Source organism: Osmerus eperlanus, chromosome 27, assembly GCF_963692335.1.
Source record: "Osmerus eperlanus chromosome 27, fOsmEpe2.1, whole genome shotgun sequence".
In the NCBI taxonomy this organism is placed as follows: Eukaryota; Metazoa; Chordata; class Actinopteri; order Osmeriformes; family Osmeridae; genus Osmerus; species Osmerus eperlanus.
The window spans coordinates 7,154,225-7,169,221 of record NC_085044.1 but is presented as its reverse complement, the minus strand read 5'-3'; positions in this window follow the sequence as shown (position 1 = coordinate 7,169,221).

Below are 14,997 nucleotides of genomic sequence, written 5' to 3'. Positions count from 1 at the left end.
GCTTTGGGCAAGGTTCTATTGTGACACATGACAAACGAGCTGAGGTTGACACCAATACAATATGCATCTGTTAAAGTGGACACACACAAACACACACACACCCATAAAGTTGTTTCGTGCTCTGTCCTAGGAGACTGAAAGAGACAGAATGAGAGACAGAGAGAGAGAGAGAGAGAGAGAGAGAGAGAGAGAGAGAGAGAGAGAGAGAGAGAGAGAGAGAGAGAGAGAGAGAGAGAGAGAGAGAGAGAAAGAAAGAGAGAGAGAAAATGAGAGTGAGTGATAAAAGGAGAGTGAGAGTGAAAGGGGGGGAGAGTAAGAACAGTCTAAGGTGGAGGGAATAAAGAAGGGAAGAAGGGAAAGAATGTGGGAGGGAGGGAAGGAAGGACGGAGGGAAGTAAGGAGATAAGGAAGGAAAGAGGTGAGGAAGGATGAAGGGAAGGAGGTAAGGATGGTATGGAAGGAAGTAGATAAGGAAATTGGTAAGGAGGTAAGGAAGGAAGGAAAGAGGTAAGGTAAATATAATGAGAGAGAGAAAGAGGGAGAGATGGCTGAGAAAAAGAGGGATGGAAAGAAAAGAGAAGTGTGAAGCTATCTAACAGATTAAGCTTATGTATTCCTTTCAAAACCTCCTCCTCATCCGCATTCTACTTCATCCTCTCCTTATCCACCTTCTCTCCTCCCCCTTTTTTCCTCTGTCTATCCTCCTCCTCTCCTTCCTCTCTCTCTCATCGTCCTTTCCTCTCCTCTCTATCTTCCTCTATCTAATCTCCTCCTCCTCCTCATCTCCGCGCTCTCTCTTTCTCATCCTCCTGTCTCATCCTCCTGTCCTTTCCTCCCTCTCCACCTCCTTTTCTACTCCATCTCTCATCTCCATGTAGGCCTCTGCAGTTGTCAGTTAGTGCCAGACCACACCCCTTCATTAAGCACTAACAGGATATGCTTCTCCTGCTTCCTGTCTCATCCCTGATTGGCTGTGGTTGAATGGCCGCGAAATTAGAATTATGCAAATGAGTGTGAAAGATAGCTGAGAGACAAGTGTTAAACTGGTGTTGTCAGCTTACGACTTCAGAGAGAAGAAAAGAGTGAGTGTGTGTGTGTGTGTGTGTGTGTGTGTGTGGGTGTAGCTGTTTCAGCATACACTGCAACCCAGTCAGTGCAGAATGATTCAAAGTCTAGCAGTACGTACCCTTTCCTCTTTTCTCTCCCCTCCCCTCCTCTGCTCCCTTCTCTCCCCTCCCCTCCCGTCCCCTGCTCTCTTCTCTCCTCCTCTCTCCTCTCCTGCTCTCCAGTATTCCCCCCCACTCCTCTCTTTCTCTTTCCTTCTCTCCCCTCTTCAGTATAATGGAGATTGTCAGACTGATGGAGGCTGACTGAATAATGTTGAATGAGGCCTTAACAACAGACTTGGTGACAGATCTCTCCTTAGCTGTCCTTCACACGCACACACTCACATACACACACACAGCCATTAGAAGCACCAAAAGAAGAGCACATTAGCAAAGCTTAACGTTAATACGACATGTAATCAACCTCTGACCCCAGAGTAGAAGAGCTCCCACTGAGAATCTGCCATAGCAGACCTGACACACCCTCCTCTCCCCTCTACACCCCCTCTCCCCGCTACTCCCCCGCCAAACCCCTCCTCACCACCCCCTCACCCCTCCTCACCCTTCCTCCCACCCCCTCACCCCTCCTCACCCTTCCTCCCACTCCTCACCCCTCCTTCACCCCTCAACACCCCTTCTCACCCCCTCCACACCCGCTCATCACCCCTCCACACCCCCTACTTACCCCTTTATTACCTCCTCCTCACCCATCCTCACCCACTCCACTAACATGCCTCTACATCCTCTCCCATCAGCTGCTGTCACACACACACACGCACACACACTGTCCTAACACTGAAAACATGATATGTGTGATGAAAGTTCACAAGCTGACCATGCTAGATTTATCATTCCTTTAATCTCCATGATGCCTGACCAATCAGTCCTCGTTTTGACATCAACGTTTTCACCAATCCCCTATCTGTGCAGGCTCCAGAATGATCCACACAGTTTGTTCTCGTAATAGTAATGAATGATCAATAAAAGTCAGGGTTATTAAAGAAGCAGCTGTAGACTCTAAACTCCCCACCCCCCCATACTGTAGTGGGGTTATCCTGAGCCACAGGCTTCGTCTGCCGTCCGCAGCTTAAAGACCACCCGTTGCCAGTTTTGTGCTGACAGGTTGCCAGGTTTGTGCTGACAGGTTGCCAGGTTTGTAATCAGCTCGGGCGGTAGGTTAGCAGAGAGCATACTGGGCAGTTGACACGGTTCTGCACCCTCACACTGGCCCCAAGGACGGAAACAAATATCCACGGTTTACTGCAGAACCCTTAATTTTGTGGACCTTGACGACAACATGGACATCAGTCTCTAACGCCCTCTGATGGACCACACAGAACTCCTGGCTCCTACCTGACCATCCAACTGACCCCCCTGTTGGGGTTCTGCTGATCCTGTACATCCCAGCCCTGTAGCTGACCACTGTTCAAACTGACATACACCAATGCAGAGCACTGCAAATGCTCTGCTGATTCAGAACTCTGAATATTTGTGTTTCACCATCCATTTAATTGCAAATGTTCACTTGCAAGTCTATTCTTACTGCATAACAGTTTTCTGTATCACAGACCATCTCTGGAAGAGGGGATCCCTCTCTGAATTGCTCCTCCCAAGGTTTCTTCAATTTTTTCTCAGTGAGTTTTCCTGCGAGTCTTCCTTTTTTAGGTTGGTGTAAGTGCAGTTCAATTGACGTATGTGAAGCCCTCTGTGACATTTGTTGTAAAAAGGGCAATACAAATAAATTTGATATGATTTTACTTAGTAACCAGTCTGGTGTCCACTAACTTACTGCTACAGGTTATGAATCTGCTGAATGTGTGTGTACACCTAACGTGTGTGTGTACACCTAATAGATGTGTGTGTGTTCACCTACTGTTTATTACTGAGCTGAGCTGTTTACAAACCGGGCAACTGCTCAGGAAAAATCTGGCAACTGCTCAGTCTTCCAGCTGCCATGTTCTTGTGTTCAGTTAATCTGTCATCCTCTCTACTTCCTATCTGCTCAAACAGGGCTTGTCGTTCTTTACTGGAAACTAGGAAGAAGGGATCAAACACTGCTTTTTTCACTTGCTGGGGGGGAGGGAGGGGGCAGGGAGATGGGGGGCCATGGAAATGGAGTAGGCGGGGTTGTCTTATCCAGGCAGACTGACAGCAGTCATTGGACGTGTAATTATGCATCTGTTGTGTTGGTCATTTGAATTTCCTTCCTTTTGAGGCCTTTGTCACCACACACAACATCAATTTTAGTTTAACATTTTCACGGTAGGCTTGTTCTATAATCTCTTGCAAAAAAAAATATTACCATAAACATCAGGATTGTGTTATGGCTAGAATCAGGCCCCTCACTCCGACTGCAGTTGGTCATGGAGTCCCCTCCCTGGACCCCAGTTCACACAGCGAGTGGGCGTAACCAGGCCACCCCGGAACCTTCCAGCACCAGGGACAGCAATGCCAGCAAGTGGAGTGGGCAGAGTTTTCTGCGACACGCTCTGCTAACAGACAGCCTGGTTGGGGCCCATCAGCTCTCAGTGATCCACAAACCAGAGCAGGCAGGGACAACGAGTGCTTCAGAGTGGGTTAAGGCAACATATTATTTGAGAGTTAAATCCTTCCTGCTCTTCGCCCCCCAAGTGCAAGATGGGTAGACCATCCTTCAGGAGCTTGGCTCTTGAAGACAAGACACAATGGAAAAACATCTACTTGGATTTAATTGTTTTTCTTTCTGTTTGTCCTTACATGCACAAGCCATGTAACCCATCTTTTCCTGTCTCTGACTCTAGATTGTGTACGTCAAAGCCCTCAGACTCTGTGGTTGTCACAGTGTGTACATACAATATGTATGTGGTGTGTGTGTACCTGTGTGAGTATGTTTGGGTGTGTAAATGTTGTGTCTGTGTGTGTGTGTGTGGGAGTCAGGTGGCTGAGCGGTTAGGGAAGCGGGCTAGTAATCTGAAGGTTGCCAGTTCGATTCCCCGGCTGTGCCAAATGACGTTGTGTCCTTGGGCAAGGCACTTCACATTACTTGCCTCGGGGAGAATGTCCCTGTACTTACTGTAAGTCGCTCTGGATAAGAGCGTCTGCTAAATGACTAAATGTAAATGTAATGTAATGTGTGTGTGTGTGTGTGTGTGTGTGTGTGAGAGAGAGATCTGTAAATGAGGTCAGACTGCGCCCCAAACCAACATGGCGCTACAGAGGCTCTTCGCCATCTGCCCTTCCTCCTATGGTGCACCTGGGTGTTGTCACTGTTCCTTGCCTGTTGTGGTTGTTGTTTGTGTTGTTGGGGATTTGTTGTTTTGATAGGTTTTGTTTTGGTGTTGTTATTGTGGTGGTGGTGGTATTGACGTCAGTTTTAATCCCTCCAGTAGGTAGAGGAGGGATTATTATCTGACTGGGATTAATGATGCAGCTTCCTACAGTACAGGACCAGAACCACAACCTGAAATAGAACGCATTACAGCTCTCTAAAAACCAGAACCAGAACACACTACAGCTCTCTAAAGATCAGAACCAGATCAAGATTAAGGGAGAGGAGAGGAGGAGAAGAGGAGGGGATAAGAGTACAAGGTCGGTATTGAGAAGTGGAACACATTTAGATGCATTAGAGTAGACGTGTTCTCCAGGATCTCATTTATCACCATGCTAATGGTGCACAGTCTCCATGGAGACAGCACAGCGTGTGTGCATGTCAGTGTGATTGTGTGTGGGTGCGCATGTTTGCGAGTGTTTGCGAGTGTGCGTGTATGCGTGTTTGTGTTAATGTAAACACACTGTTAGATCTAATGAAGACATTCTCTGACTGAGACAGATGAACCCCAAGGGGAACTCTTACACACACACACACACACACACACAAAGAAACATAAACTAAAGCACACAAATACACGTTCACAAACACATAGACAGACCTCAGACAAACACATACAGACATACACACAAATATACATTCACAGGAAAGGAGAGGGAAGGCGAGGAGAGGGGAGTACAGAGGATAGGAGAGGAGTGAGGGGAAGAGAGGTGAGCAGGGGAACAAAAGTGTTTCTCTGGGAAAAGGGCTCTGAAATCATGGTGCCATGGAGACCCACCCACTGGAAAGAGAGAGAGAGAGAGAGAATGAGGGAGACAGAGAGGGCTGGAGAGAGAAAACAAGAGGCAAATTCACGAGTGAGATTGATTTCAGCAGTGAGAGAAGCCCTTCAAAATCAACACATCTCTGCACATCTCCCTTTTCACCCCCCCCCCCCCCCCCCCCACCCCCCATGTATGACATGGATGTCTGAGTGAATTACCCAATCAATAGCTGGCGTTTACCCAGGTGGTCTTTCTGATTGGCTGTCAGGAGCTCTTGGCTCATGGCCCATGGCTACGGGCCAGGTAGGTGGAAGAGTGTTTGTACACACACACTCACACACATGCACACACACTGACACACACATACACACAATCACATACACACATTTATATATAAACACTCACACACACAGTCACATCACACATACACTTTGATACACCACGCTCCCTCGAAAGGAAAGCTCAGAATGAAAGGATTGGAGAAAGGAGAGATGTAGAAATGTGTGTGTTTGTGTGTGAGAGAGTGTGTTTGTGTGTGTGTGTGTGTAAGGCATGGGCAGTCAAGCCTTTCAGCTTTGCTTCAGCAGACAGACAATCTGCCTCTCAATCACTCACAATCCTGCTCACATAGGCCTGTGTGTGTGTGTGTGTGTGTTAGCCTGGCTTCACAGCCTGTGTCCGTGTAGAATATGTACATATCTCTCTGCTTGTCAGCTTCCTCAAATAACTTTCACGAGCTGGCTCCTCTCCTCGCCTCTATACCTCTCTGCTCTGCTCACCATCTCTATTTTCTCCTAACTTCTCCTCCTCTCCTCCTTTCTTTACCTCTACCCTCTCCCATTCTCTCCTCTTCTTTCCTCCCTTCTGTCCTCGTTTCTCCTCCTCTCCTCTCACATGCTCCTAATGCCGATCACGTTGAACATGGCCAACAGGCAAACCTTCTGCTGGTGTTACTTTAGGCAGATCACACACACACATGCACACACACACACACACACTTGTGCACACACACATACACACATGCATACACACACCGTCATCCTCTATGTATATCTCTCTCTCTCTTGTCCTGTTCGTCTCCATGACAGTGTCTGACAACAGTCTGATCACAAACGCACACACACATATAAACACACACACACACCCTCTCTCAGTTATTAGGACACTCAAGCGTGTTTATGCATGAGGCCCTGCTGCCATGGCAACCTGTGTTTGGTAGAGAAGGTGCCACAGGAGGATCTGAGACACTTGAATGAATTACACGAGTTCTGACATCTGTGTGTGTGTGTGTGTGCGTGTGTCTTGACCAGGCCAAACAACGCCAGGCCAGGCGAGACCAAATGTCTATTGAAGTCAGTTTATCAGGAGCAGTTTATCATCCACCAATGTGAAGCTGGATATGCCCTGTCACAGCCCATCAGATTAAAGACTGGATGTATGAGAAAATGTGTGTGTGTATATGTAAGAGTGTGTGTGTGTATGTGTGTAGTGTGTGTGCGTGCATATGAGAGAGCGAGTGTGCGTGCTTCAGTGCGCACGCGCGCGCGCCTGTGTACCTTCAGTCTCTCGGAGACCCCGTCCGTGAAGCTGATGGTGAACTCCTCCACCTTGGGAACCTTCAGCCTCTTCTTTTCTGTCTGGAACTCAGTCCTGGTCTTCACCACCACCTGGATAGAAGAAGAGGAGGAGGAGGAGGGAAAGAGGGATAGGGAGAAGGATGGAGAGAGGGAGAGGGAGGAGGAGGATGGAGAGGGAGGGAGGCAGGGAGGGAGGGAAAGAGGGAGGGAAAGAAGGAGGGAAAGAGGGAGGGAAAGAGGGAGTGGGAGAGATGGATAAAGAGAGCAAGAGACAGAGAGGGATGAATAGAGAGAGAGTGGGGTGGGTGGAAGAAAGGGAGGGTAGAAAGAGGAGGGAAAGTGGGATGACGAGGAGGAGGGAGAGAGTGACAGAGGGAGGAAGGAAGAAACGCAAAGAGAGAGGGAGATAGAGATAAATATACAGTACCAGTCAAAAGGACACGTTAATTAGTCTTTTCGGAAATTCATAGTGTGCATTGCAATAATCATCAAGTCAGAAGAACAAACAGACAACTACAATAGCAACAAACACAACAACAGCACCAACAACGAACAACAACAGACCAATACAAAACATCTTACCAATGTACTCAGAGTACATTGATCTTATATCCCTGTCCTGTATACCAGCCCAGGGAGTTCGGCCAAGTGTTTGTCACTTGTCTATACTGTGTGTAGTCTCTATTCACCTATGTGCTAACACAAAGACTGTGGCAGATGTATGACATAGTGTCTACTGTAGAAAACATTGCAGACGTCAATGGTTGTTCAATTAAACACCCACTGCCAAACTTTTACAATTTTGTCAACTGGCCCACAAGAGGGGGGAAGACATGTGCTTTGGAGCCCCCATTTCTAGGGGAGAGAGAAAGAGAGAGGGAAAAGAGGAAGAGAGGGAGGGTGGAAGGAAGGATAGATAGATAGATAGAGTATTTCCAGAATCATGACACCCTCCCATCTCCTTACACCACTTCCTTCTCACGTCCCCATGACAACAAGAAGCCACTTGTCATGTGAAGCACAATCCCCGCCCCTCATCCAATCACCTTGACAGTTCATTTTCCTCCTGAATTACTCTGCTGTCTCCAGGTGGCTTTCTTGTGTGAGCTGAAGAATTTCTATTATCATGATGATTGGCTGGTTCATTTCTCATTCTGGAGGAGATACACTTCAGTCTGAGAGTATGGCTGTGTGTGTGTACGTGTATATGTGTGTGTGTATGTGTGGAAAATATGTGTGTTTGTGTGTGTGTGTGAGTGTATGTGTGTTGTATGTAGATGTGTGCAAGCTATACTTACCTATAGTCTAACAGTACTCCAAATACACTATGACTATATCTTAGCTACACCTTAACTATTCTTCAATTGCAGTACAACTACACTCTCTCTTCCTCTCTTTCTGTCCCTCCCTCCCTCTCTCTGTCTCTCTCTCTTTCCCTCCCTCCCTCTCTCTGGCTCTCTCTCCCCTGTCTCTCTCTTCCTTTCTTTAAGTTCCTCTCTCTCTCCCTCCCTCTGTCTCTCTAACTTTCTCTTTCTTTTCCTGTCTCTGTTCCTCCCTCTCCTTTTCCCCTCGATCCTTCTCTTGATCCTTCCCTCTCCCTCTCTCTCCCTCTCCCTCTCTCTCTCCTTCCCTCTCCCTCCCTCTCCCTCTCTCTCCCTCTCTATCCCTCTCTCTCTCTCTCCCTCCCTCTCCCTCTCTCTCCCTCTCTCTCCCTCCCTCCCTCTCCCTCCCTCTCCCTCTCCCTCTCCCTCTCCCTCTCCCTCTCCCTCTCCCTCTCCCTCTCCCTCTCCCTCTCCCTCCCTCCCTCTCTCTTCCTGCCCCTTCCCCTATATATCCTTCTCTACCTAATATTCCTTGTTAGGGATAAACACTCTACTCCTCCTCAAAGGTTACAGGCACCAACACACATACCACACACACTCAAACACATTTAAACACAGACACACAGATCACACACACACATATACCACACATACAAACATCCTCTCTCTCTTTCTAACACAACCACACCGGGGGAAATCTATGAGCATGGCAACTCTAATCACTAGTAATTACTGCCTCCATAGAATGGCTTAAGTAGAGCAAACAGTGTTATGATGCCCTGCTTCTCTGCCTAACTGTCTGGTACTCTGATCACCTGGTTCTCTGACAGTTTACCTCTGCCTGGTTGTCTGCCTACTGACTGCCTGGTTCCCTGCCTTCTCTGACTGCTGACACATGCAGAAACACACACACACACGTAAAACACACACATCAAATATACTGTATACACAAACAGACCCCCCCCCCCCCCCACACACGCACACACACACACCCACACACACAGATACACACAGGCACATTGCCACTAGTCCTAGACTAACAATGATTTCGAGTGGTGGATGTGAGTGTTGTGAGAGAAAAGAGGAAGGGCTGCTTGGGGTAGTCTCAGCACATCCTCACTGTCACACACCAGAGAACACACACTCTGTATCCTCTGCCACATCAACACACTGTGGTTGAGATGTTGTTGTCGAACTGTAGTAACATAGGATACTATTTTTATGGGTAGCTGAGATGTGGTTATGTGTGCAAGCTATATTAACTATTGTCTACTCCAAATACACTATATCTTAGCTCCACCTTAACTATTCTTTAATTGCAGTACAACTACCTATAGTCAAGGAACAGGAGACTGTTCATTGACAATGTAAAATGTAACAGAACAGATCAGTGTTCAGATACTGTGTTTTGTTCTCCTGTGTACATATACGCTAGTAGCCTACATGGGCTAGGGTTAGGGTTAGGGTTAGGAATGAGAGCAATTAACAGTTGCGGACAAAAGATAGGCAGAAAACCTCGTGATTCCGCAACTATTTAATGTTTTGTGGCACTTTCTAACAGAGCGTAGGTCTTTAAGTGTAAATCGCTATAACAACGTTAGGCTATACGTTTTCCTTTGCCACTTGTTTTTAACAACGCTCCATCAATACCACGGAAGGTCCAACAACACACACTCCAGATCACGGCAGCCACGCGACTGGTACGAAAAAGACTCAAATGGCATCTTCACCATCCCCCCTCCCTAACCCCCCCCCCCCCCCCCCCCCCCCCCCCCCCCCCCCTCTGCGCTCCAAATCTGCTCTAATCTGCCCTGTGAGACAAAGGCCGCGGGGGACCGGGAGAGGAAAGGGATGCTTTTGTTTGTTGTTTTTTACGTAACGATGCTCGGGGAAGGACACCGGTAAAGGTTGCCATGACTGCCGTCGGAAAGACAGAAAGAGAGAGAGAGAGAGAGAGAGACACCGAGCCACCGAGCCGTCCACCGATTACCGTACCTTATCAGGTGCTTGGCAGTGTAGGTTACCGACGTCCAGCGGCGTGATCAGGGGAACGTTCTGGAAGCCGTCTTCTACGCTTACAGCTTTGGCGCCCTTATCTTGTAGGTTACTCCCCAATTTAACCATTTTCAGCGTCTGAAATTCAACTAAACCCTTTCCGAGAAAAATCCTGTGGAAATAAATCATGGGAGGCTGTTAAAACGAGTTATAACCCAATTGATCGGTTCCTATACGCATAGTTACTAAAACAAATAGGCCTATGTAACTAATAGGCCAATAACTACAAAGGTGGCTTCATAGCTACATGCGTAGTTTTAAGAAAATAGGACACTTGATATTTTGTTGCCAGGTACACTGTAGGAATGAGAATGGAACGTAACCAAGCAAACAGCAGAAAAACAAACATTTATTTACATATCTGTGTTTAACTAAGAGCTTATAATGCGACCTTCCAGCAGCGTTTTTGATTCTCATCATGCAGGCAAAAAAAGGCTAAAATATCTATTATCGTATTGCACCGCGCCCGGGAACAGCAACCAGATACTGAGTCCTGTGCTTTTGGCTCCCAACAGAAAGCTACATCTCACCTGCTCCGTTCATCCTCTAACCTTGCACATGAACACCCTTTAAACAAACAAACGACTACTTACGTTTTCAACTGTTCCCTCTTGAAGTTTTCTTGATTTTGTCTGTCGATGATAACACAACGACAAGATAAAAGAAGCGCAGAGCAGAGTGCGGATGGTCGGGTGGAGACGCGGTGTCGGTCGCGGAGTCTATCGGCAGTGGTGCTGATGAGAGCGCAGAGGACGGACTGGCTGGCTGGCTGGCGTCTCCCTAGGTAACCCAGCCTCCTAGCCAACCACAGCTTTCCCTTGCTGGCTGCTGTTGACGATGGTTGCGCTAGGGGGCTTTTCTATCGAATACAACATTCAGTTCTTTATCCGAATATTTACCGCCCTCTACAGACAATGACTTGCAAACGCGAGCGCTGTCAGTTCCTCCATACGGATTACAGCGGTGCAAAGCGAGGAGCGCACATTCTTTATAGATCTTTACATCATATTTTAACATTTAATTGATTCAACAGACGCCTTTTTCCAAAGTAGAAAGTCAAGTATCAGAAATGTTTACTTCTGACATAACTCAAGTGGTTAAAGTCAGGGAACGGTCGTATATACCAGGCACAGTATAACTCACATAGTTACCAGGCCCAGTGCAAAGGAAACCCATTTCAGCTTCTGGGCACAGTGCAACAATAACAGTATCGTCAACTAGACCACAAGGGGGCGTAAATACACAGCTTCCAGAATGACAGAAGTCCAACACAAAACACTGTAGTTCAAGTTCAGGTTTATTGTCAATTACACATAATAGTTATTTGCGATGAAACCATGTGAGTTTTAGCCTTCTTCAACAGTGAAGACCTATAAAAAGCAGACATGAGAATGCAAGATATATGTACTCTGCACAAAAAACAACATACATTTACATTTAGCAGACGCTCTTATCCAGAGCGACTTACAGTAAGTACAGGGACATTCCCTCCGAGGCAAGTAGGGTGAAGTGCCTTGCCCAAGGACACAATGTCATTTGACGCAGCCAGGAATCGAACCAACAACCATCTGATTAATAGCCCGATTCCCTAACCGCTCAGCCATCTGACCTCCCAATGTAACCCATGGTATGTCAACAATGTACAGTATGTATCTAGTATAAACTAGTATGTGAACAGCAAAGTAAACATTAACTCTTTAGGGCTCAGGTCTGAATGAAGCTTTGCTCTGATTCAGTACTGAGTCTCTGGTCTGAATGAGGTTTTGCTCTGCTTCGGTACTGAGTCTTAGGTCTGAATGAAGTCTTACTCTGCTTCAGTGTACTAAGTCTCACACATTTGACTGACTCATATTTCTTATACACATCTCTGTGTGTGTGAGAATGTGTGTTTTGTTTAAGAACCTTTGTGGAGTATTAAACTGAGATCAGATTTATCTTCTAGGGAAATTGGTTCCCAACATTTTAATAGCAATTTCTAGGGAGTATAAGGGGGTTCAGATGCCTGAGTGGTTAGGGAATCGGGCTATTAATAAGAAGGTTGCCGGTTTGATTCCAGGCCTAGGGTGTTTAACAGAGGTTAGGTACGTGATGGGGTGTATGCCCATGGGCAGCTTACCTGTTCCAAAGCCCCTGTGCGACTGAATTAATAATGAAAACAACGAAAAGCATGATACCGAGTATCAGCACTAACTGAACAAACAAACAGGAGGATGATTACATATAACAATTAACAGGTGTCTCAAAAGTTGTGGCGATTACGGAAATGGCACAAACACATACGGAGCCGACTACAAACACACACCAGACTAGACACACAGCGGACGGCAGTGGCGGTTCTACATTGAATTACACCCAGGGCGAGACGCCCTTCGCGCCCCCCCCCCCCCCCCCCCCCCCCAGTTGAAATCAAAAGGCTGTTATGGTAAGACCGATTATGTTCTATACAGCTAAAGAAGCCTGGGGTCAAATTGACACCAAACATAATAGGAGGGTTACATAAACATGCCCTTACACGCTAAATGTCTGTTATTACATGCTATATTACTATAACTTTTAGGGAGGAACACTTTTAGTTATGACGTTAAACTATACTTTGTCACAAAATATAGTTGTAGCAAATAGCAAATGTTCGTCTTTGAAACTACCTACAGATTTGAAAATTCCGTTGGCTAATTACAGGGCCTAACCTAAATAATGAAAATAAATAATAACTTAACTTGTAACAGTTTTGTTGCAAAGCACACTATTATGGTGAAATGTTATCTCGTATTTGTTGAGTTAAAACCGAAATATTGTTGTTGCATAGCAAGCATCATAGAAAAAAGGCTAACAAACGTAAGAGTTAGCCTATACCCACCAATTAACATTAGCCTTTCATTCATGACATGGATACCGTAATAATCATACAGAGACATATTTGCATACCTTTATCTTTTTCTCGTTTCTCCTCTTCTTTTCTTTTTTTTCGAAATTGTGCACCTGATGGCTTACTTGACCTTTTCCTGTCCATCTTCTTTGGCACTCAACAGTCAACAGATTTACCATCCCCCCAACACTGTCACTCACGACCAGAAGTCAAGACTAAACCAATTCACCTTGGTGACCACAATCGTTTTGTGTTACATATTTTTATTAGCCATTTCACACAATTAAAAAAAACAAAAATGTGCAGGAACTTTAGGCCTATATTTATAATATTATGAATTGTCCGTTCCATTTGGGAGACCCAGTCAGGTGAGCTGTCTGTCCCTCTCCCCTTTTTTCACACAGCTTCGGTGCACGGCACCTTCTCAGCAAGCAGGGGTGCCTGCAGCTGCCTTAAGGGGGCGCCAATTTGCCAATTCCCCACACAGTGAAATGATAGAAAAGAGAAAACCGCTTCGCGGCGCAGAGAGATTTATTTTATGCTCGTGCGCCCCCCACGTGACATGAAAAAATGCCGCCCCGGGCGGCTGCCCGGTCCGCCCGTGCCTAAAACCGCCCCTGGCGGACGGACAGACAGGTGTTTGGAGTGTGGTGCGACGGGGGAGTGGTGACGAAAGCCAATCATGGACAAAGATGGATGGGAGTAGGTGCACCGGTGACGGGGAATGGAGACGGTAACCAATCACAGATGGGCACCTGGATGCAGCAACAAGAGTGAGGGGAAACAGAAGGGAAGACAAGTACACAACAATACAGAACACACATACAAGCAGGGCAAGGGACGTAACACTTGCCTTGGGGGGGAATGTCCCTGTACTTATACTGTAAGTCGCTCTGGATAAGAGCGTCTGCTAAATGACTAAATGTAAATGTTTAGTGTTAGAATTACATCAAGGATTGGGGTTAGGAGATAGGAATGGTTTTATCGTTAGGAGCTAGGGTTAGGATTTAGGTTAGATTTTTGGATTATAGTTTGGGTTAAGATAAGGGTTAGGGAAAATCTGAATTGGACTGGTAGGATAGCTGTGCACAATATGCACATGTGTGTGTTAGCCCGTGGATGGCAGCCAGCTCTCAAGGCTTCAGAGCAGACTGGATCTGCTTAGCAGGCCTTTGTGGTGTGTATGTTTGTGCACGCCTTTGTGATGTGTATGTTTGTGCACGCCTTTGTGATGTGTATGTTTGTGCACGCCTTTGTGGTGTGTATGTTTGTGCATGCCTTTGTGTGGTGTTTGTGCATGTCGTTGTGTGGTGTATCAGACAAAGAGGCATGATGTCACCACCATGCCCCAGCCTCGCCATGTCAAAACTTCCTGTTAAGACAGCTACTGTAAAGACTGTCACCCTATACCATCAAGGCTCTGGGGGTATGGGAGTCTGGATTGTTGAGGATGGGGGGGATTGCATACTGCATGCAAAAGTTTGTACTCTCTAAGGCCAACAGCAGTAACAATTTAAATTATAAATATAGCTGCAAGCAGCAATGGCGGATTCTTCCTTGAAAATGGCAAAATGTTGTAAAATTGACATAATACACTGGGATTAACTACAAGACTTGAAATTGTAATTTCGGTCAAAAAAACAAACAAGTTTATACCTCTGACTGGATAAGAACCCACCACCCCAGCACTGCGTCTCATCCTACTAAGCCATTCACAGACTTGACATTTAATTGTTCCGTTTTTGTATCAGAAAATAAGACATTTCTCCAATGGCACGCATTGTCAGATTTGTTTAAAGTTCAAACAGCTGTAATTTAGTTCTATTTATATATTGGACATAAAAACGGGACAACGGGATGACTGGGTTGCTGCTTTAAAAAATAGCTTACTCGTAGTGCTTTGAAAAAGGTTGTTTGGGGTGCCATAACTTGTCATGGAAGGGAATTTCAAATCATGCCTAGCATCAGTGGTGATGTGTCCTGGCTTAGGTAACTTAAAT